The sequence below is a fragment of the Urocitellus parryii genome, chromosome 8, assembly GCF_045843805.1.
Source record: "Urocitellus parryii isolate mUroPar1 chromosome 8, mUroPar1.hap1, whole genome shotgun sequence".
Lineage (NCBI taxonomy): Eukaryota > Metazoa > Chordata > Mammalia > Rodentia > Sciuridae > Urocitellus > Urocitellus parryii.
The window spans coordinates 28,517,505-28,539,242 of NC_135538.1; the positions used below are offsets into that span (position 1 = coordinate 28,517,505).

General features: G+C 36.7%; 1 protein-coding gene and 1 pseudogene across 1 annotated transcript in view; both read right to left on the bottom strand.

The window, feature by feature from the left end:
* The window catches only part of Pde7b (phosphodiesterase 7B), a 307,847-nt gene that overhangs the window by 156,334 nt on the left and 129,775 nt on the right, over nucleotides 1-21,738 (bottom strand). The gene's annotated exons all lie outside the window — the stretch shown is intronic.
* On the bottom strand, nucleotides 644-1,581 carry LOC113184950 (heterogeneous nuclear ribonucleoproteins C1/C2-like; annotated as a pseudogene).

Genomic DNA, 21,738 nt, shown 5'->3' on the forward strand with positions numbered 1-21,738 from the left:
AATGAACCCATAGGTCAAGCCCATATTCAGAGGATTAATGATGCAGTATCACCAAAAATTTTTAAGTAAGAATTTGGCTTTTGAGATATATATATTCAATTAAATATCTTAAGAAACATTGGAACCTTGTGAGACTTCTTTATGGTGATTTATGAGTTCATATTTTTGGGGGATTAAAAACCATACATCATTTTTATTGTTAAATCATAAGGAGGTAACAAAAATCAAAGCAAAAATCACAGGGTAAGACTTAACAAAACGACTAGGAGCATCAAAGGAAGTGAAAATTGCCCTGTATTAGGCACAAGGCAACATGAATTAATGAACAAGGGAAGGATGAAGATAGAACAGTGAGCATGTGCTGAAGATACTAGGGGAGAGGGTCTGGTGAAATTTTGATATTAGGCAAGCACCTAGGTAAAGAATAATGGGATAAGATTTCTAAACCCCACTATGGGCTTAAGAGTCATCATCACCAGGGCTGGGGATGTGGCTCAAGCGGTAACACGCTCGCCTGGCATGCCTGGGGCACCGGGTTCGATCCTCAGCATCACATAAAAATAAAATAAGGATGTTGTGTCCACTGAAAACTGAAAGACGAATATTAAAAAAAAAAATCTCTCTCTCTTCTCTCTCTCTCTCTTTAAAAAAAAAAAAAGTCATCATCACCATCGGCGCTGTCTCTTTCATTCTCTCCTTCCTCTGCCTCTTTTTCATGATCCTTGATCAATGCCAGCTGGTCATCCCCTCTGTCTTCATTATCATCATCATCCAGTAGGTCCTCTTCCTCAGCAGAGTCATCTGCACCCCCCTCAGACTCCGTCTTCACATTAATTTCATCTTTCTTCAGGGAACTGCTGCTCTGCTCCTCCTCTGACTTATCATTCTTCATCTCTACTGCTTGTTTGTTCTGCTCCTTTTCAATTTTTTCCCCAGGTTTTCCAGGAGATAGTTGGGTCAGCTCCTTCTTAATGGCCTGAAGGTTATCTCCTTTCAACTTTCCAGACTTGGAAGAGGATCTCCGTTGTCCACTCTAAGAATTGAAGCCACTTTTGCCCCTTCTGGAGGTGTTCCTGATACATGCTGGCGTTTAGAGGGTACTAGAGCCTTAGCCATAGGAGGAGGAGGAGGAACTCATGCTAGGTAACTGTACATCCTGTCGTAATAATCACGTTGAAAGTCATAGTCCAAGTCAGAAGAGGAGCTGAGTAGAGGGCACAGAGAAGGATGTTCTGATACTGACCTGTACATCTCCACTGCAGATTGGTTCACACCTGCTTTTCCTCTGTTCACTTTGGGCTCTGCAGCCAGATTGATATCTAAAACGTGGCCAGCAATCATTCTGCCATCCTCTGGTGCTACAGCAGCCAGGTCATTTCTCTCATTAACATACTGGACAAAGGCAAAGCCCTGATGGATGCAACAACCCACAATTTTGCCATACTTGGAGAAGTTTGCTTCCACCTCAGACTTCTTGATCACCAGAGTGTTGAGATTCCCAATGAATACACGGGAGTTCATGGAGCATGGATCTGTCTTGTTGGTAACATTGCTAGCATCGTGTTTGATAAGGTTCCTCATAAAGGTGAAAAGAATGTAGCTGAAGATCAAAAAAGTCTCACTCAAACAAAGTTCCACTAACTTATATATTTCAAGTGATTTGTAACCAGGAGTGCGGAGGGAGAAGAGATTCGATTCTGAATCTCCTACACTCAGATTCTATGTGAAGAAGCTCACCATGGCTGCAACCGCTACAGCATTTGTCTCTTCACAAAATGGCCAAGTTCATATTCTTTTTAATTTGAATTGCTTGTGGTGAGAAGGCACCATGTTATTTTAATTGTTCAGAGTGTTCCAAGATTCTCCTTAGACTTCGAATGTCATGATGGCTCTGACACAGGCTGAATGTTAGCCTTCTTTTTCTTGACTGCACTGGGTTTAAGATAGTTTGCAATGTTGAAGAGTTGATCTCATTTCTAGTCAGGTTAATCATAATGTCCAGGTGTTAAAACAAGTGGATGATATTTATATTTTTAGCCAAGATCACCCAGGGGAAGGATATCTCAACCCCCGGGGCCCTCAGGAAAAGTCAAATCAAAAAGGAAAATCAGTTTGTCTTTCAAGTTAAATTTTGTCTGGCTCTCATTTATAGGCTGCCCAAGGCCAGACAGGTCTCTGAGCACGGGTGGGGAGGTATCTCCTGATTTATGTTGAATTCAGTAACCTGCAGCCTGGGACTGAATACATTCTGTTTCATTATTCTGCCCTGTCAATCATACTGAAATGAGATTTAAATGATTTGTTCCATGTTGCATGAAAAGCTAGACATAAAAGTCAGGAAAAAAACTATGACTTTTAAAAGCCCAAATTACTATTTAATACTGTGGAAATTTTCCCTGAGCTATCTTATTCACTGCCATCGTAGTCTCTGATTTCCTAGGGCCATGAAACTAAGGTTTGTAATGTTGAAATAGAACACATTTGGCCAACGGTGCTTGAGGTAAGAATACCTAGGAGTATGTGTGTTTGTGTGTTTCCAGAAAATGTGTTAATGTTCTTCTTGACTACAGGTAGGTTAAAATTTTAATGGTGAAATGTAAAGTTGCTGACTCCTTCTGAAGCTAAGCAAGAGTACATTTCCCATATAACCAGAGATATTTGGGTCCTTAATTGTATGCAGCACCTTTCTTTGGTATAACTTTGATCACCCAATTCAAAAGGTTACATAAGATAGAAAAAAGCCCATCAAATCCAAAGGTTAACATTTATGTACTTAAGTTAATGATAAAAACTTAGTTTTATCATAAGGTGATTTTACTAGTGATTTTTTTCCCACCGGTATTTCCTATTTAAGACACTGAACCTGAAAAAAGAATATTTGGGTGAAATTAGTTTTGTATGTGAAATGTGTAAAATACTTCTGTTTCAATAACTTTACGATGATTATAAAAATCTATGCTCAGGGACTCTTTTGTATGTTTCATACTATTTGCTCCTATGCTAAGTGGCCCCAGGCTGCTATGGTTTTCAGTCTGATGCCAGCATTTGGCAAGTTTTCAGGTCACTTTTACTGTTTTCAAGGCAATACGTTGTAGCAACCAGTTCCTACCTTCAACTGGATTGCTTTGAATCTTGTGGAGTCTGTGTAAGTAGACAGCCGGTTGGTTAACAATATCTTTGAAGTGCCTTGTTCTTGTAAATAAGTAGGCTTAGTGTTAGCTGTTTCTCAGCTACTAGATCTAATTTAGAAATCATACTAGCTATATCTAGAAGAGTTTCTCTCAGAATACACAGGTGAGGACTGGAGTTACTTTGTCCCCCAGCCCCTTTAGAAGTCCTTTTAGTTTACTTCTGGCTCTCTGTTCTGTTCCAGAGATTGAACCCCTACAAAGCTCTGCCTGAACTTGGGTAGAGGTATAGCACAAGGAAGTGGCCAGGCCAGGAGCTCTGAAATGAGTCTGTTGGTAGAGGTATAGCACAAGGCAGTGGCCAGGCCAGGATCTCTGAAGTGAGTCTGTTGCAATTCTGGTTTTGGCATCCTCCTGCTGTGTGACATTGGGCAGGTTACCTCACCTCTTATTCCTTATTTAATCAACTGGAAAATGAGATGAAAGTAAACACTCCCCAGAGTTATCATGAGGATGAAGTGAAGGGTGTGGTACAATGACACCTACTATTTATCAAACACATATTATGTGCCAGGTACATATTTAGTGCTCATAAATGGCATTTTTTTGCCTCTGTGTCCTAATTGGTTAGATTTTTATGTAATGAGTCTACTCGTTTCTACATTATTTGAAAAAATGTGTTAGCCCACACATTTTTTCAAATACTGTAGAAAATAACAAGAAGGCCAAAGGGAATAATCAGAAAGAACCTACCATGTATAGATGATGGGTTAGACATTTTACCAATGATGTATCATCTAATCCTCTCAGAACCCTCTGTAATAGAGTCTATTTTCCTCATTGTATAGATGAAAAAAATAAAGGCCCAGATAGATTGTTCTGTATTTTTCTGCATATCAGAAAAAGCAGGAAGATGAAGAGAACAAATTTATGATAATTGAGACGTTAATAATCTAGTTAATTTTTCTTGTTTATTAGAAAAATATAAATCATGTTTTATTTTATGGAATTAAAATAATGGAGTTAAAATTGAAATACTAAATTTAAAATAGAGATACTAAATTTAAAAATAGAGATACTAAATTCATCTCATTCTGCTTCATGTAGAGGTTCTCATAGATCACTGCACGAGTTAAAGGCTAAATTACTTTGTTTCAATCATAATACACACTGAGGCTTGTTTTTGCTGCCAAAACTGTTCTTTGGTTTAGAAAATTTCCCCTAGGTCATTTAGAAGTATTCCCAGAAAAGATGAAAATGCCAAAAACCTGGTCAAAATTTTTTTCAAGTATTGCACCAAGAATGGAAAGAATCTGGGAATCAAGAATGTATATTTATCTGGTCACAAGGAGAATAGGGGTTATCTTAATACTGCGGACTTTTCTTCCACAGCTGATAATTTCCCCCTCTTTCTCTTAACTTCATGTATTGTGTGATCAATCTTCCTACCTTTCTCTTATTTTCAAAGCTCTGATTTATTCTCTGGAGGAATAGGCACTTGAGAAACATTTCTTTTTGGGCTTCACCTTTACAAAGGAAGGTGCAAATTAGATGCAGGAAATTTATAATTCTATTTCCATCTTGAAAAAGAAATATCACTCAGGCATTGGTCTGCTCTGTCACCTTGAATCAGAAAACAGCTCCATCTGGTTTATTTAGTTTTTGATAGCTCACACTTCAAAGGAAAGCAAGGGTTATATCCGCTGACAATTGTGTAGCCTGTGCAAGCAAAAATAAAATTCTCTCCCGACCCCTGCAGTGATCAGTGTATATATCCTGAAGCAGGAGAGATCTGATGACGTCTGTAGTGGTTTGCTGACTCCCAGCAGGCTTGATTTTGCTGTCTTAACTCAGGAAAAAAAAATCTTACCAGCTTCTAGCAAAATTGTGCCCAAGAAAAGATACACAATACAGTAAAATTGGCTCTGGTGCTAGTTTTGGTCTTAACATTATGTGAGTGTGTCTGTTGGCACACACATGTGCAGGCACACACACACATGTGTGTCTTAGCTTCAACATCCACCTTTGATGTAAACTTTTGGAATCCCTTGTAGCTCTAATTTTGTGTTTTGGCTTTCAGGAACAATTCTGGTAGCAACTTCCCACAGGCAATTGGCTTAACCATCTATGGATATCCATGTGCACTCCCCAGGGTCAGATTTGGTTCTTAATTCATGGAAAAATAATAGAGGACTAATGTGTTTCATGTATTAACATTTCAAAGAGTCAGGCTTTGAACAGAGATACAAATCACCAATACTTAATTTTGCCCCTAAGTTTTATTCTACCTGCTTTCAAAATAACCCCAGTTCTATTTCTAGCCTTGCCTCAGTTATGCAACTGCTGTCTGCTTTGGAAGCCCCATCTGCAATATAGGGATGATAATCCTTTCCACCTACGTCATGTCACAGTGGTGTTTTAAGAATAATGAATAGAGGGATGACTGCATGAGCCCCAAGCTTTTTGAGATACAGCAGGCTTATAACAGGGCTAAAAGTGACACATTAGATAGAGTTCTATAAAAACTTATAAACTAAAAGTTTGTTAAAAACTATGTAATTAAAATTAATTTTAAAATGAACAGAATATATATGTAGATGTCTACATACAAACAGTAAGAATTTACCCAAATTATTTACATATTTATAATGGAATATTTCCACAGAAAAGCTTAAATATAACATCATGAATATTTTGTACAAGTTAAAATTGACAATGGTTATCACTAATGGTAGTATTGTCAATGATTTTATTTTCTCTTATTAGTTTTCCTATATAATCCAAGTTTCCTAAAATGAATATATAGTCCTTCCAAAATCACAAAAACAATTGCAATAAATATATTTTGAAAAACTAACCAGATGAGATAGAAATCATACACACAGAAGATAAAGTTCAGCTCCTTGGGGAAAATTCCTTTAAAGTCTAAAAGAATAATGTTGGGGTGAGACATGAATGAAATAAATGAGTTGTTCCAATTTACTGCCAGTCTAAGAGTACTTGGGTTGGAACCCAGTTTGCAATTGTAAGAACAGCTCAGAGAGAACTTATCATTAAGAAGAAGACCCAAGTCTTTTGTATTTGTTCACAGGTTTGTACAATATGTTAGTATCTAGTTAGATGCTGTTAGATCTAGTCTTGTCTATTCAGTTTAGCACCCTACTGAGTGCCAATAAATATGATGTATTCATAAAGTCCCAAAGGAAGATTCTAATAAGTTAACCCTACTCTCCACTACTCCTTTAACCTTAGATTTCTTCAAGTTCTTCTAATATGCTGCAAACTTTTTCAGCTCCAGATCTTCTCACACCCTCTTTATCTTTCCAGAATACTCTTTTCACAAAGCTAATTTCTACACATATTTTAGGAATGATTTTGGCTCTTATCTCTTCCACAAATCATATTCTTGTTGCCAAGACCAAGTTTAATGGTTTCCCATGTGCTACTGTGACCATCCATATCCACTCCTGACTGCATACTTGTCTACGACCTCTGGTCTGAGCACCTGGGAGCAGAGAACTTTGTGCCTCACACACAGTAAGTAGAACACATTGGGTAAGAACTGCTGTGTCTTCTCACAGTTCAAAAACGCTCCAAGCCACAGGTTATGAGAAGAAAGAAGAAAACCCTAGTCCTGGCCATTGTCATTATGCATGTGTTTTTCTCTCATAAAAAAAAATGATGAAAGAGGAAGAAATTTTTAAGATTTATTAGGAAGAAACTTTAATTTAATGTATTGCATAATTTACTTAGTCAAATTTGTTATTCATAAAAAAATACCTTGGCCTGCCTTGGAGAAATGACTACATACACATTGGAATTTTAAAATAAAAAAGATGAAAAAGATTTCTTTTCCCTCTGACTATTGTAATTCTCAAAGGCAAACATTTGTGTTAGTTCTACACATGTTACATCAAAGATAACATGATTTGTGCTTCTTCTTTGAAAAATATCCTACAGCTGTGAGCCATTAGCTTTTGTCTTGCTCTTTTGTTATATTGGATGAGTTCCTTGAATGCTTTATGTCTCCATATTTCTAACTGTGGAATGGGGCTACTTCTGCTCTCCATAGTGAAAGGTAATGTTTAGGGAAAAAAATCATTCTAGAACTAGATGTTTGCTATCAATTAATATGGAGAATTTGCTTTTGCATTATAGTTTATTGTCAGAGTACTCTCCTTATTTAAAGGAATTATAACCTTTTTTCTTTGTTCTTTTTAGTTATACATGACAATAGAATGTATTTTGACATATTGTGTATACATGGAATACAATGTCCCATTTTTCTTATATGTTAAATGACCTCATATATATTTAAATTATGTAAATATTTTTTTCTCAATTCCCAGCTAAAATAATTGAACTGCTAAAAACATGTTGTTATTGCAAATACTCACAATAGAATGGAAAAAGATATTAAACATACATTCCTCACTCCCTAACTTTTCTGTATCATGACTCTGAATCTACTGTCAGCCCTCTGTACCTGCTGACTCTGCGCCTGTGAATTCAACCAACGGTGGATCAAAAACATTTAAAAATCATTCTACTGGTATTGAACATACACAGATTTTTTTTCTTGACATTGTTCTCTAAATAATATAGTATAGCAACCATTTATATAGCATTTATGTTTAATAAGTAATCTAAAGATGATTTGGAGTATATGGGAGCATGTGTACAGGTTATTTGCAAATACTATGGCATTTTATAGGAGGGACTTGAGCATCAGTGGACTTTTTTATTTGTAGGGAGTCCTGGAATTCACTCTGATGGCTATACTTATGAATAAATGTATTAATAAAATGAATTAGGACAAAGTGAACAGACTTACTTAAGTTAGGCTGGCTTGACATGTCCACCTCCAAAACAGTATTGATTTCTCCTGTTATTTAGACATTGCTCATCAGGGGTACAATCTAGAACTCAGTGGGGCCATAACCAGGTCAATAGAGAGCTATCAAGCAGGACCCCAGCACGAAGGGAGCCTTAGGACAGTGTTAACCCTGAATAGTAATTTTGCTGGCAGGGTTACTCCTGAGCAGTCACATAGTGAGGCATCTAATCTGCAGGCTGAAGACTTGGAAGGGAGTGGACTCTGTGCTGGGAGAGAGGAGGGAAATGGCATGACCTAAAGAAGGTAAAACAGGGAAATCAAAGGGTTTGCTCAAGCACTTTTTAGGCATATTTTTCCTTTATTAAATTGTCACAATTGTGTTCTTGACTGGGAATTGTAGCTTCCAACTCCTGAAGTAGGCATACACAAATCAAAGCTCCTAAAATGATGAATATGGAGGAGATGTATAACTGTATTCTAAATCATTCTAATTTCCCCAAAGCTCAATTACCCCAATTCAAAACTTACATTTCTAAATTAAATATATATATATATATCCACAAATCTGACAACAGATGCCTGCACATCCTGTGATTTTAAGCCCAACCACTCTGGATAATGTTAGAAAAGAGATCCCATTGAAACTATCTCATCAGGTTAGAGATGCTTCTCTGCCCCAACCAGTAAGCCTCAGACACACACAAAATGGTGCAATATTTATTATTTTAAAATATTATTTAAAAGACCAAGATCTACACGGATACTGCAATTGTGCAAAAGAGATTCCGAGGTCAGCCAGCAAAAACATCCATTAATAATAAAAGACCAATATGAAATGAAAATTATATGCTTCATAAGTTTGGCTATAGGATTCAATTGATCCTGTAATGTTTCAAATAAATAATGATGCATGAATCGTCAGTCCTACTCTGGGAAGAAAGATGCTCCATGTTTAATATTCATTTGAGGAGTGAGGTGACAATCCTGGGAGCCACTGAGTGTTGCCATCTGGATGTTAGGGCAGCCTGACACTGCACTCAAATTCTATGTGTATTTCTGCTGTTAAGAAAGAGAAAGGAAAATAAAAACTTTCAGTTTTTTTTTTTTAAGGGGCTGTTAGAAGTGAAAAATCACAATGAATATCAACTATCTGAGAAAGTGCAAAGAACAAAGGATTAGGTCTGTTGTGATTAGGTCTGGGGTTTGAGTCAAATGCAAGTTTCCAAGCTAAGGGTTTTAGGAATGTCAGCCTTTACTGGAAGGCAGGCTGACCTGTTATCCCGGGCAAATGACCCTTCTGTGCAGGGGTTCAGGGGGCACCATATGTAGCTCCTCACACTATGGTGGGGCCCTTGAACCAGGACTGCCATCATTTTCTCTTAACCTCCTAACCCTGCCCTCCTGTGAATCTGTAATCTGGTTAGGGAATCTAATTTCTCATCTTTGTGCTTCTGACCTTATTTTACATTTACAGCTTTTTGCTCTTTTTGACTCAGCTTACAAATGAGAAACTGACAAGTCCTATTAACTTTGTCAAAGTCTTTGCCAAGCCCAGCATGTTTCTTCTAGTAGAGAAAAACTTGAATGTGAATAGAAAGAAGATCCAAGTCTGGTAATTGCATTAGGTCCAATGCCTAGCCATGCCCTATGGGTTAGAAATTCCTAAACACTGGTACAGATAGTCTAAAGTGTTGGCATCCAAAGGAAGACCAGTATTCTATAGTTTATGAAACCTGTTTTTTTTTTTTTTGTAATAACTCAATTGTTTAGAAATCTCTCAGTACATACAAAGTATTCTCTCAAACTAGACTAAATTACAGACAACTTATTCACCAAAGTCTTCCTCTAGGTCTCAGGAGACATGACTTCTCTCTTCACCTAAGTGTCTGTGGCAGGGAAAAGATGATACATTCACTTGTTCCTTCTTCCTTGAATAGAAACACTACATTTCCCAGTCTCCCTTGCAGTAAGATTGGTCATATATTTTTCTCTCTCCTTTATTATTTTTTTCCCTCCTTCTCTCTCTTCACCATTTAAGTCAGTAAATGAAAATAAATGAGAATTGTAATATCCTAGTATCACTGTGGAGTTTAAACATTATGGTTGTTAATCTGCAGGTAAGTTTGAAAAACAATTCAAGATAATAAACTGAAACACATTGTCTGGAGCATAAATAATCTGCAATTTAAGTTTTTTTTTTGTTTGTTTGTTTTTTTTAATTTAGTGCCCAGGATTGGGGAAGCACAATGTGTTACTGACAGTCAACACAGTTTCCTTCATGGTGGTCAGAACTCCAATTGGTAACAGAAAGAATGATGGGAAACCTCCATCTTTACTGAATAGGCTGACCTGGAAAAACCAAAAATCTTCTTTCTCCTTCTCTGAATAGTGCTGTTATGTAATGAGATGAGACTTTTCTCATTAAAAACTGATTTCAAATACATTATATCAGTTAATTCTAGCACTCTTAGAAGATCAAATTGCTATATTCTATCGGACACTGGATTAGAGATTTACCTACTGTCATAACATTCATCATAGAATGTAAGAATATATAGAGCAGCTTAGAAAACAAGTTTTCTGACTGTTTCCACTGAGATGTGTGTATTGGTTATGTAAAATGTAGTGATTGTTCCCACTAAGAAGTAGAAAATAAAGTCAGTATTATGAAGAAAATATTCATGTATAACCCCTATCCCTGAATGTTAGTTGCTAACATTCCCTGTTATTCTCCTAGTCTTATCTCTAAGCATATGTTACATAGTTGATATACTATCATTTATACAATTTTGTGTTCTTTTTTCATTAAACATTGTAAGAAAAACAGTTCTTTTCATTAAAACTTTTTGCAAATCGAGTGTTTAATAGCTACATGATGTTTCAACATATGCTTCTGTGATAATTAAATTCATCTTGTCTCTATTCTTAGGCACGTAAATGGTTATTAAATGTTTAGTCCTTATAAATAATGCTGCAGAAACATTTTGTACAAATAGCTTCTCTCTCTCTCTCTCTTCTTTTTGTATTTTAGATTATTTTCTTAGGGTAAATTCCCAGTAGTGGAATTTTAGAAAAAGAACAAATGCATACATGTAATTTTTACTGTAAGAACTGCTTCCTATAGCTATTTGCTTCTTGAAATATCATGTGGCCAGTAAAAAACCAAAACCAAACACCCAAAACAACAAAAAACAGACTATGTTAGAAATGGAGTCATAGATTTGAAGTGCCTGGTGGTCTCTGATGTTCTCTTGACTGGGCTTAATGTGCTACTCAGATGTGTGGGTGATGGCCTCAGTGTTTCCCATCAGACTTGAGAGCTGGTCACAGCAGCATTTTTCCAATGGACTATAATCTAAATTTAATGTGACTATTTTTTACAGCATTCCTGTGCTTTATGCAGGGACTGCTATTTCTCAGAGAGGGAAAACCCCAAACTCTATATCTACTGTAATATGCTCTTCACTTTTACCTAATTCTGAACAAGTGCAGCATATTCTGGGATGGAGTTTTCTCCTCAGTATTGGAACACAACAACCAAGCCAAGACAAAAGACTGAGCTTTGGATCAAATGGGCACACTTCTGTTATTTGACATTCTACAATGGGACATAGAATGAGTCCTCTCAGTAACAAAGCCACATTGTTCAAGTGGGTTCATCAACAGAGAAAGAACCTGTCAATAAAAATTGTCCTCTGTCAATAAAAATCTGCTCATCTGTCTCTGTTACTTTCCTTCTTTTTGTAATAACAGAACAATGGTATGATATTACTCTCTTACAGTTTGAGAATCTATACATTATGTAAGTTAAAGGGAATCTAAATATATAATACAAAATGACCAGTTATTGAGTTGTTTGGCAAATCAGTGGGTTTCTGAGTGAAAGTTTGCTCAAAAGTATTTATGACCTAAATAAAAGCAAGTATCCTTGCTTGCTTTATTTAAATTAATAAATCTAGAAATCTAGAAAAACCAGTTTGAAAGTCATGTTTGTTTACACATGGTCAATAATTATGCCAAAAATGTAGAGTCATGATTTTGAAATTAGAAAATTCTGTGCAATAATTCTCAGTGTATCTATTTATTCTCAGTAAATCTATCTAGGTTGACCTGTTTGATACTAAGAACCCTATGTCCTTTTGGTAAGGGTCCTATATTGCTAGCAAGTGGAGGTTTTGTTTCAGTCATGGAGAAACTTGACATGAGATTTGATCTATCTTGGAGAAAAATTTAACAAAATCTATGTATGTTTCTATCTCTTTAATTGAAGAAAACTGAGGCATTGAGAGTGTTATAAAAATTAATTAAAAATGGTTTATCTACTATAGCTTCTTAAAGAAAATAAATTCCCTTTTCACTGTTTTTAAATTTTAATTTATTCCCAGTTATTACCCTGACAAATACATTTAGACTATTTCTTTGCAACTCACATTATCTCACAGCAAAAAGACTTTACAGATTATAGGCATGGCCAAGAATTTGAGCTAGTGTCCCTGGGCTGACAAGATTGTCTTTCTCTGGCGAATTAGTTAATCAGGACAAAAGGTAACATGGTTTGTGTATAGTGGAGATTATAGGTATGTTGGTTACCTTTAAGAACTTCCCCACAGCTATTTTTTTATTCTAACACTAGGAAATAATTTTTTAGTTTCTTCAGCAAAGACTTAATTTCCATTTTTACTCAGTGGCTTTTCTTTTTCACTGTGAACCCTGAACTGGCTCACAATCAGCACCCTTATTGGCTGATTAAACAAGAGTTAGAGATTCATTTTGCCAATAAATAAATAAATAACTACAACAACAACAACAACAACAACAAACTAGGGTATTTCTTTCAGTAGTGAACCCTTAAAATATATTTTTTTACAGGATTTTTTTTAACATTTCCAAGATAATGGCATTCAGATATATTTCTATTGGTGCAAACTATGCTTCCTTTCTGGTTTTGCAGGGGTCATTTCCTGTCTGTGGCTGGATTTGGATGGACAAGCTAGAACTGAGAAAGGGTAGTAGAGTGTGTGGAGGGTGGCAGCTGAGAAGGGTCAAGGTTGGCATGTGGGCTGAGGAGGCCAGAAGAACTTGAGGGATCAGGTGGTGCAAGGCCAAAGCAGAGGGGTTTCAAAACAGCAAGAGGGCTTAACTGACCATAGGGAGGGGGGCATGACGCATCAGGCTGGACCTAATTCTGAATCATCTTTGATTCTGAGAAAGCCTACAGTTAACACTGATGACTTTGCTGTTTTAGGAAGACTGGTTGGATGAGGAAAGACTGAATCTGAGCCCTGTTCCTCTGGTCAACTGTTTTGCATACTTGTTCTGCTGGCATTCCCTATTTCTATTCCACTTTTTTTTTTTTTTGTAGTAGCATAGTTTTAAATGAGACCTTTAAAATATGATGTCCAATAAAACAAAGCTTTTATTTTTTTAGCACAATTCTCTCTACTTGTTTAATATGTTATAGTTAGTTGTTATGAGAAAGTGACACATTCTAATTTCATTCTCAACATTACCAAACCCATCCTCATCCTTCAATAAGTACTAGTTGAATATAATTGATTAAATGAGATTATCTACCCTTCTAATATAAAGACAACTTCTTGAGTTAAAAAGCCTTCTCCAACTTGGCTTTTTAGACATGTTGTAGATTCATTTGTACTTACAACTTCTATAAACTAGAGACATTTCAGTTTGCTCTGAACGGCTTAATGGCTTTTTGATCATGAATCTATTTATGCATGTGCATAGCTGCAGAAAAAGACTAGATATTTCCTTACTCCAGGTGGAATGGGGTCAAATATATCTTTGTTTAAATAGAAACTTCAGATTAAATTTGTATAACTCAACCCCAATAAGGAGCACTATCCTAATCTTTTTGCCTTTAAAAATGTGACTTTGAATGACACATTGATCTCCTCATTTGTACATGAAGCATAAAATAGTTTATCCCCTTGAACACATTTACTTATTCTTACTCCAGGACAGGATCTTAGTGGTGATGAGATGAATGTCCTCCTCCTTCCTTCCATTCACACACACACACACACATACACATGCACACCTAATATAAGGAGAGGAAACTTTGTCATGGATATAATTTCCAGGGTGTTCTTATGCAGGAGATTCTTCAAGGAAGGGGTAGTTTAAGGACAGAACCTGGTCCTGCGTGTGTTTCTAGAAGCTGTTTTTCAGGCTGCTGTTTATCCCTTTGCTTATTCAAGTTAATTACACCTCTCCTCCTATGTCTCTCTGGACAGACCCACGTTTTCGCAAGGGCAGGTCCATTCAATCCTCACTGGTAAAGGAAAGAAAGCATCTTTTTCTTATGACCTCCAGTCCTTGTCAAAGATAGGAAACTTGAAGTGAAACTTGAAATCCGTAACTCCACATTGGTCACTTTGTTAATCTGCCCACTTTCTGAGGTCGAATCTGCCTTAATACTCACCATTAATTCAGCCCATCAGTTAACCATAAACCCTTTAATAATATCCCACAGGAATTCTCTGGTAGACACAACTTTCTGGCTTGCTTTGAAAGCATACAAGGCCTCCACATAGAAATGGTCGGGGCTTTCAACAGACATGTTCTTTTTACCTAGTTGGAGAAGGAAAAGGGCTGCTTCTCTGCCAGTTTAAAGTCATGCTTCCATTTCAGCTGTATCAGTAAAGTTCAACCCCAGCTGCACAGTAGAGTCAACCTGGGGAGCTTTCAAAACTCTCAGTGCTTAAGCTCATGCTTGATTTCTTGGAGTTGGGGTGCGGGGTTAGATTGGAATATCTAAATTTAAAAAATCTCAAGTTATTCTAAGGGTTAGGCCAGGAGTTAAAACAACTGAGTTTAATTCTAAAGAGATAGTCTCCTCTGAAAGACAGTATGGTCGATCCCTTCAGCTCTACCGAGATGTTGTTTAAAACTAGATTTTTAATTCCTGCCTTTAGAGTAAGACACGTGGATAGTTACCATCTCTCCCCAACCAAAAGTCCATCTATCAAAGATCAAAGAATTCCTTCCTTTTTTTTTTTTTTTTTTAAATGCCACCTATTTAAATGTGACCTGGCCCAAGGTAGCAGAGGTTGACAAAACCCCAGAGGGAGGGGAGCTCAGCTCTTGATGAGGTTGGAAGAGGTAACTTAACCTGGTGAGAGGAGCATTTCGGCCAGTAATTGGTTGTGCAAGTCACAGTGACACTGGGCAAGTCACTGAATTTTCCTAGACCTTTTCTTCAGTCCAGTAAATAAGAGGTAATAATCCAATTGTTACTTCACAAGGATATGGGGAAGGTCATGTGAGATCATACTTGAAAGTATTTTATAAACTATGAAGTTTCACACTTCATAGAAATTACCATTTCCATTTGGATAACTGAGTCCTTTAGAAGTTTCTTAAGTGTATTCTTTCCTTGAGCCAAACACTGGAAAATAATATTTTAATATCTATGGATGAAACATGAATATGTAGCACATATTTTGAGTCATATTTTCCTTCATTTGTTTTCATTTATCCTGATTATAAAGCAACCACAAACTTTAGCTACAGGGAAAAATTAAGTAAAAAGGAAAGCTGATCTGTTTATTCCAGTATTTCACAGCTTGAACAGAGAAAACATCAAGTATCATCACAGATGTTATGAATGCTTATTGTCCAGGACTATGTGCTGGGTATTGTGCAGTTCAGGCTTGATTTAAACTTTAAGAGATTATAAACTAAAAATAATCCGAAATGCAAGCCAATAATACATATTCAAAACCCCAAATGAACCAGAATTGTCACCTCTGAGTATAAAGTGGAATGATTCTAAGAGACTGCTGTAGTATAAAATTGTAGACTAACATTTGTGGGAAGACATGGAGGAGCAGTCGCCTCCAACTTTGGCTGTGACTGATCATCATGATAATGAAGATGGATGAACTCTCAGATTGAGTGACACTTTGATTAACATAGTCTTTGGCAAAGAAGCTCTTTTGTGGAATAGATAGCTACAGCAAAAAGCAAACTAAGAATCTTCAAGAATCACACAAAACCTAATAGTTTGATTTTGGACCTGGAGGAAAGAACCCACCTTCATGAATGTCTCTGCAATCCAGGTGTGGCCCGAATGCCTTGAAAGCTCACAGCCTCTTTTCTCTCCTAGGACTCCCGATCACCCTCATTATTGGGATATCTCTGTTTAAGCCTTCAGCTAGTGGTATTTTGTATGTCACCACACTTACAAAGTAATTTGTTACACAAACTACAAAACATTCACATGATATATTTTCTTATTACTAGTGTATTTTAATATAGTATTCATATATAACAATATTAATATAGTTGTAGAACCAAAGGCTTTTCATCTAGTTGAAAGAATTTCAACATGATGCTTTAAAATACACATATATTGTGAAATGGCTAAATAAACTTAATTTGTGTGTTGTGTCATATTTCATATTTATTTATTTTTGGTGAGAACACAGAAAATTCATTGTTTTAGTAATTTTCAAGGATATCCTACATCATTATTAACTAGGGTCACTATATTGCATAGTAGATGTCTTGAAAGAACAACTTTTTTTTTTTTTTTGAAGTACTAGGGAACCCAAAGCCTTGCACATGCTGGGCAAGTGCTCTACCACCAAGCTCCAGCTCCAGCCCACAACTTCTATTCATATCTAACCTCTGATTAGCAGGGTATCACTGCCAGGTTGTAGTAGGCCCTGTCTCAAGAGCTGTTGGAAGCAGAGGGGAAAAGAAGCCTCAAAAATCATCATCACTGGTTTCCTAAAGAACCCAAAGTTCCTGGTCCTCAAAATTGATTGTTCAGCTGAATCACCTGGGAGAGTATCAAAATAGATCGCTGGACCCTATTTCCAGAGTTTCTGCTTGCACAGGTCCAAGGTTGGTTTAGAGAATTTGCATACCTAGTTCTCAAGTGATGCCAAATGAAAACACTTTGAGAACTATTGCTTTAGACTTCCTATCATTAAGTCCTGTCCTTAATTTTATTAGTGAGTTAACTGGGGTTCAAGATCTACATAACATCAATGACCATGATGAAAATCCAAGGTTCTTAATTATCAGGTCAGTATGTTTTCTGGTTGAATCCTCTTTCTTTCATGTCATGAAACTCTGCATCCTGTTCCCTCACCTCAAGACACTCAAAACCACATTTTTTTTTGGTTCATCCTGTGATATAGTATCCATATCATCCACATCTTTGCTTTAGATAATCTTTATTTTGGACCATAAGGTTTTACTAAAACACATTTTTTAATGAATGGCATCTACTACTAAACCTTACCCCCAATCCAAAAATGGACCAATTGGACTTTTTATAGAGGTATAACCAATACTAAAATCTAATTTGAATTTCACATCTTCTTAAGCATCTTTTGTACATGCAGTAACATGGCAGCAAAAAGGAGAAAGAGAATAGAAAGAAATCAGAGGCTCTGGATGATAAAACAAGTTGGTAGTTAATCCTGAAAAACTGACATAGGCCATTTTATTTTCACTTATTTTTCATTACTGGGGTTCTAACCTAGGAGTGTTTTACCACTGAGTTACGTTCTCCAGTCCTTTTTATTTTGGGACAGGTTCTCACTAAGTTGTCCAGGCTGACCTTGAACTTGTGATCTTCTTGCCTCAGCCTTCTGGGTTGCAGGATTATAGATGTGCACCACCACATTTGGCAATGTGGTCCATTTTAATGAGAGCAACTCCAGTATCAATTTGACTGATTTCTTTCATATGTTACATCAATTGGATCACTAACTCCTGAAAATAAGTTTTTCATTCATTCAATAATAGATTTTTATTGAAGACTTTCTGGTAGCAGGCATCATGAAGGGCAAGAAGAAATTCAGTGCTGAATAAAATAGATAATGTTATGCCTTTATCATCTCATAGTCTAGTAAGTTTAGGCAGCTTTTGTGTCCATCAGCATTTTATCAAGTGCTTCTAATTGATATCCATTAATTATATTGGCTGAGTTTTCAAGTGGTTTAATTACACAGGACTTAATCTTCCAGAAGAGAAAAAAAATTAATTTGAAACATGTGTTTGTTAGAACAAAGTGAATGCTTGTATATTTCCAACATTAAAAAAGAAATAGTGGGCAATGTTCCAGACACTCTGATGACATAAAAGTCGGCAAGAGTCTATAAAGGGGTTCATTTCCTTAGTCATGACAGATAACTGACAAGAAAGATCAATCTCATTTTAGATCAACTGAGATTAATTTCTTGGCAACAGGTTTACCCACTATTTATTAGGTCATAAACATCCATCAGTCTATTTTTTTTTACATAGAAGATACACTGGTTATGCAATTAAAAAAACCCATGTGTGTCCGTAACCCAAACTAACAAAACAACAATGGCTACAAAAACACTTATCTCACAATTCCCCTGAGGTGAGAGTTTTTCTAATTACCAACTAATTCTTAGGTTAATAATTCTTTTTACCTCTTGTTCAGAACATTTGTATTTCCACTGAATGCTTCATCCTAAATATATCCTCTAAGGAAGAAGACCACATGAATGCATGAATGCATCTCCGTGCATACCCTTCTTTGAGGACAAAGATAATATTGTGGATTATTTTGGTCCTTATTCTTGCTTCTATTCATATACAAATCACTTAAAGACTAATTATCATTAGAGGGTAAATTCTGAAGACATGATATCTTAGAGCCAGAATGGACTGTGGAAATATCTGGCCAAAAGTTTTGTTTAATTTAAATGTTTTCATGAAAGCCTCTCTAAAGGAGTCCTGCCTTGCTGAATGAGATCAGTGGTGAAGAGCTGACTGCTTCACAGTCTGGGGGCATCTCTTTATTAGGAAGTTCTGCTTTATATTTCTCCAAAATCTACCTCCTTCTGACTTTCACTTATTCCACATTTTGGAATCATAAAGAAGCCAAATTCTTTTTCGATATGTAAGTTTCCAAGTATCTGCAAACAATATTTTTCTTTCTTAATGATAAAGAGGTCTGGTTCATACAACTTCAATTCTTCCTATCATACAATTTCTAAAACGTTGTCCAGTTGATTTCTTTCCTCTGGGAATAGTTCTGCTTTTCATTCCCCCCGCCCCGTCCCCGCAAATATACAACACATAGACTGGATATAATATTACAGGAGATACAATTTCCTGAGGATTGGTGATATTCACAAGTGTAAGCACATGATATGGATTGGTTGCTTATGTCCTCCTAAAATTGGTATCTTGAAGCCCTAATTCCCCAGTGCAATTCTATCTGGAGATGGGGTCTTTGGGAAATAATTAGGGTTAGATGGGTCATGTGGTGGGGCACTCATGATACAATTTGTGGTTTTATAAGAAGAGATATTGGGAGGCTTGCTCTCTATCTTTCCATCAGGTGAGGACACAGTGAGAAGGTGGCCATTGGCAAGCCAAAGGAGCTCCCTCACCAGAACCTGACCAAGCTGGCATCCTGATCTTGGATTTCCAGAATTGAGGGAAAATAAATTCTGTCATCTGAGCTCCCCGAGCTCATGGTACTTTGTTATGAAAGTTCAAACAAAGACAGCACATACTACACAGTTAAAAAAAGGGAAAAATATAATTATGAAGATGTGGTAAAATTCCTATAATTTACTCAATAGATTATTTGGAGTTTAAAAATATATAAATGCCTTGAAAATCTTGCTTTATAACTTATGATTTCACTTTTTAAGTTACAGGTCTGAAAAACTTTATGGAAAACTTTATTGAAACTTTATGGAAAAAATATTTTCATGAAGTAAGAAGTTCTGTATAAAAATGAGCAACTCCGACATACAGTGTTTCTTTCCCTTTTATCATTTATGTTAAATATGCTTACTATACCATATATATGTATGCATCATATACATCAGTATGTATATATATATATATATATATATGTATCATATCTGTATGTGTTGATATAGTTTGATGCTGATTGGCTCCCAAAGGCCCAAGTGTCACAGGTTTAGTCCTCCAGAATGGCCATAATGGGCAATATAAGGACTTTTAGGAGGTGGGGTTTACTGGGTGGTCCATAGGTTATTGAGGCATGTCTTTAAAGAAGACTATAGGACTTGGACCTATCCTCTAGATTGACGTCTTGCCTCAGGATGTGAGTGGTGGGTTCTACCATGTACTTTGTGCCATTGCCATTCAGTGCACTCACTGAGGAGAGAGCCTTGCTGATCCTGCCAACTCATCCAGAATAAATGTACTCTATGGCACAAAGCAAAGGGGCCATCAGATCTTGGACTGGACATCTAGAACTATGCAAGAGGTAATAGACCTTTTCTATTTAATTTCCTCAGGTATTTTGTGGTAGTAATACAAAGCTGACTAATTCATGTCTGTCATAAGTATGAATATGGGTATAGGCGATGCACACATAGATAATATATGTGTATCTTATATTTGTGTAACATTTATATTAGTCTTTACTGTTTGCTTTCTGCTTAGCTTATGTTTGCCTTCTTGTGTATTTTTTTAGTGAGTCAAATAAAAAAGATGAGCTCTACTATTTGGATAAATGTACAAGCCCTGTTTAGTAAAAGTGTCTTATTTGTTCTTCCTTGGAAGAAAGAAGTGGGAGCAGTTTCTACAACCAGGGGCCAGTTCTCCCTGATGTGATCATAAGCACAGTCTGTCTTTGCAGTAGATTAACATCTCCAGTAATAAGTGGGATCTGTCTTAAGCAAGTTAGCTACTACTATCTTGGGAGTGATCAAGGAATGAAAGCTTAGGTCTGGTGGCCTCTATTTGATACATACACAAATGGAATGCACACGTCTGCAGTGCTCAAGTCAAATATTAACTATACAGGAAATCCCACAGTCATCAGGTCCAGGAGCCACACCACTCATCCCCTGAATCAGAGGCCTGTGACCAGAGGAGCACTCCTGCTCAATACAGTCTCTAGACGGTTCATGCCCAAATTCCTATGGGTTGGCCTCACCTTACTCTTGCCATTGCCCCCGGGGGCACTCCCTGAAATTCTGAGTGGCTTTTATCTGACCTGGGAATGTGATTCTGAATCATTTACAAAGGGCTAAATTCTGTTCACTACCGTCTGCTCTCAAGATGTATCATCCTTTATAGCAAGATCAGGCACAAGAGTTAAGGGTTACTTTATTTGGGGGGAAAGTTTCAGTAACTTGTAAGGAAAATTTATTCTGGATGAGTTGGCAGGATCAGCAAGGCTCTCTCCTCGGATGGATTTTAAGACTGTCTGGAAGTAAATGTACAAACAGTAAAACTACCTCTTCTTGCTCCTTGTGCTCCACAAGTTGCAAGGCTTTGCCTAGGATGGGGGCTGGCTAGAAAAGAAATATTTCAGTCTCCTTAAAAAACTTGATCTACCTCTTTAGATCTGTGATTAGGGAGAGACTGGAGTTTTGGAAGGAAAAGATCAACTATCTTAACTAGAATTTATTTCCATCATGATAGCGCTTTCTGAAAGAAAACTTCACACACACACAAACACACATACTTTGTATTTCTAAATTAACCCATAAAAGTGTACATATTTATGGGGTACCATGTGATGTTATGTATGTCTCTGCAAACATTTGAAAGAAAACTCAAAATAAAGTAACATAAGCACAAGTTCATCACATAAAGGAGTTTCAGAAAAAGTAAGCCAGGAAAGAATTGGGATTGTTTCTTTCTCTTTCCTTGTACCTGCATTTTTCAGACTGGGCAGATGGAGCTGTCCAACACAGAGCTAGTGTCAACATGTGAACCAAGCACCTGTGTCATCTGCTGTGAGCCATCAAGTCAGGATGTCCAGAG